Source organism: Zea mays, chromosome 6, assembly GCF_902167145.1.
Source record: "Zea mays cultivar B73 chromosome 6, Zm-B73-REFERENCE-NAM-5.0, whole genome shotgun sequence".
Taxonomy (NCBI): Eukaryota; Viridiplantae; Streptophyta; class Magnoliopsida; order Poales; family Poaceae; genus Zea; species Zea mays.
This window is the reverse complement of record NC_050101.1, coordinates 17,333,071-17,335,570: the sequence shown is the minus strand read 5'-3', so window position 1 is coordinate 17,335,570 and position 2,500 is coordinate 17,333,071. Positions and strand designations below refer to the sequence as shown.

The 2,500-nt window shown below is 53.2% G+C and overlaps 1 pseudogene; it reads left to right on the top strand.

Annotated features, from left to right (window-relative positions):
* LOC111590485 (uncharacterized) overlaps window positions 1-1,839 on the top strand; it is a 7,741-nt pseudogene extending 5,902 nt beyond the window's left edge.
* Window positions 1,840-2,500: the final 661 nt, after the last annotated feature.

The following is a 2,500-nucleotide window of genomic DNA, read 5'->3' as shown; positions in this document are numbered from 1 at the left end:
AGTTGCTTTAATTAAATAGGATCTCGGTAGAAGACGAGTGATTTTTCTAGCACTCGCGCGAGATCAGGAAATTGATTGTACCCACTTTCACACTATCATGATACTAGTTGGTGGACAACAATCCATGGGGATTGGTTGTTTACAAGATGGAAAATGGAATAAGGATTAACGTGCGGATACCTGTGTCAAGCGTTTGAATGTACTAAACACATACCGAGAAATATGGTAAATCGGTAAGCCTAGTACCTGAGTGAACCTGCCCGCAGACTTTACCCCTCACGCGACCTGAGACGAGGTCTCCCATTCCGGTTATGGTGGGTACAAGTGCGGCCACTGCACGACGGCCAGTCGGGGTCAGTGGGGCATTGTACGCCAAGGCGGTGAGCCCTGATCTGTTGCCAGGGAATCGATGGGGACGGTTGATGTGTGTGGGGACGGAGTGCCCCTACATGTCGTGTGTTTAGGTTTACCTTGCAAGGATAAAAACTCGATTCGAATCGTCTGCTTCTCGCAGCTAATGAGACTGCTTGATCCATTGTACTGCATTGAGTAATAAGTGGAAGTACGATGAGTTGAGCTAAGATGTTGATTGTTAATAATGCTTGCTACCATGTATGAGTAGATAGTTCACTTTTAGCCTTAAGAGAGTCACACTTAACTTTGACTAAGTTAAAATCTTGATTTAGAAACTCAGCTAGTGCTTTTGGCAACCAAACCCCACAGCCAAACAGCTGCATGTCTAGAGGTAGAGGAGTAGACTCCTCACACCGGGTAAGTCTAGCTGAGTATTAGTATACTCAGCCTTGCTTGTGGCATAATTTTTTACAGGTTCTCTGGAGGAGATGGTTGCTGGGACAACTTGGCCGACCACCCTGCCACCGGGTTGGACTGTCGAGTGGGACCCTGCCTCGGCTGAGGAGGAGCATGAGGAGTGATGGGACAGGCTTCCCCATCTCTATGTTTTATTTACCGTTAGTTTTATTCCGCTGCACTTCGAACAATGATGGATACTTTTGCACAAACTCCGAGGATGATGATGGTGATGTAATAATTTAACCTTATCTCATGTATGGTTTTATGCTTTATTGTATTTGCTCTGTGACTCACCTTCGAGTGAGATTTGTGGTACTTGATCCTGTCAGTGGCCGTGTCGGACTAGATCCGAGGGATTGACGGGTTATTCCCATTTAAGTGTGGTCTAGCCTCTAAGGCAGGACTTGGACACTTAAGTTGGAATAATTCGGGCAGTTCCGCCACAGTTACCACAGGGATAACTGGCTTGTGGCAGCCAAGCGTTCATAGCGACGTTGCTTTTTGATCCTTCGATGTCGGCTCTTCCTATCATTGTGAAGCAGAATTCACCAAGTGTTGGATTGTTCACCCACCAATAGGGAACGTGAGCTGGGTTTAGACCGTCGTGAGACAGGTTAGTTTTACCCTACTGATGACCGCGCCGCGATAGTAATTCAACCTAGTACGAGAGGAACCGTTGATTCACACAATTGGTCATCGCGCTTGGTTGAGAAGCCAATGGCGCGAAGCTACCGTGTGCCGGATTATGACTGAACGCCTCTAAGTCAGAATCCAAGCTAGCAACCGGCGCCTCTGCTCGCCGCCCGCCCCGACCCACGTTAGGGCGTTCGCGCCCCAAGGGCCCGTGCCATTGGCTCAGCCCGCCCGGCCGACGCGCCGCGGCGGGCCGCCTCGAAGCTCCCTTCCCAACGGGCGGCGTGCTGAATCCTTTGCAGACGACTTAAAATGCGACGGGGCATTGTAAGTGGCAGAGTGGCCTTGCTGCCACGATCCACTGAGATCCAGCCCCGTGTCGCACGGATTCGTCCCTCCCCCCCACTCTACGCACCGCCTAGCGACTAGGTTTCGAACCCACGGGAGAGGGGCACCGGTCTTCCGGACGGAAACGGCCAAGGCGCAGCGTGGCCGAAGACCGCCGTGGGTTCGTGCACGACCAAAAAAAACCAAGTCCCAGCGTGTGGAAAGACACCGAAGCTGCTACGTATGCCTTGGGTGAAGGGCACGATGGCGACGGGGCGGCAGGGCTGTTCGGCCTAGAGTCTGGGCCGAAAACGAGGGGTTCGCCCATGGCGCACGGGCCGAAAACCGAGGTTCGGGCATGGCCCCGGAGATAAGCTAAGTCCAAGCGTGTGGAAAGACACCGAAGGTAACATGTATGTCTTGGGTGAAGGGCATGGCGGAACGGAGGGAAAACGGCACGGAGGCGCAAGGCGACGGGCGGCATGGCTGTTTGGCCTTGCGTCTGGGCCAAAAATGAGGGGTTCGCCCATGGCGCACGGGCACGACCCTGAAAATAAGCTAAGTCCAAGCGTGTGGAATGGAAAGACAACGAAGCTAAGGTGTATGTATGGCTGGAGTGAAGGGCAAGGTGGAACGGAGGGAAAACGGGAGGAGGCGCGCGGCGACGGGCGGCAGGGCTGTTCGGCCTTGCGTCTGGGCTGAAAACGAGGGGTTCGCCATGGCGCGC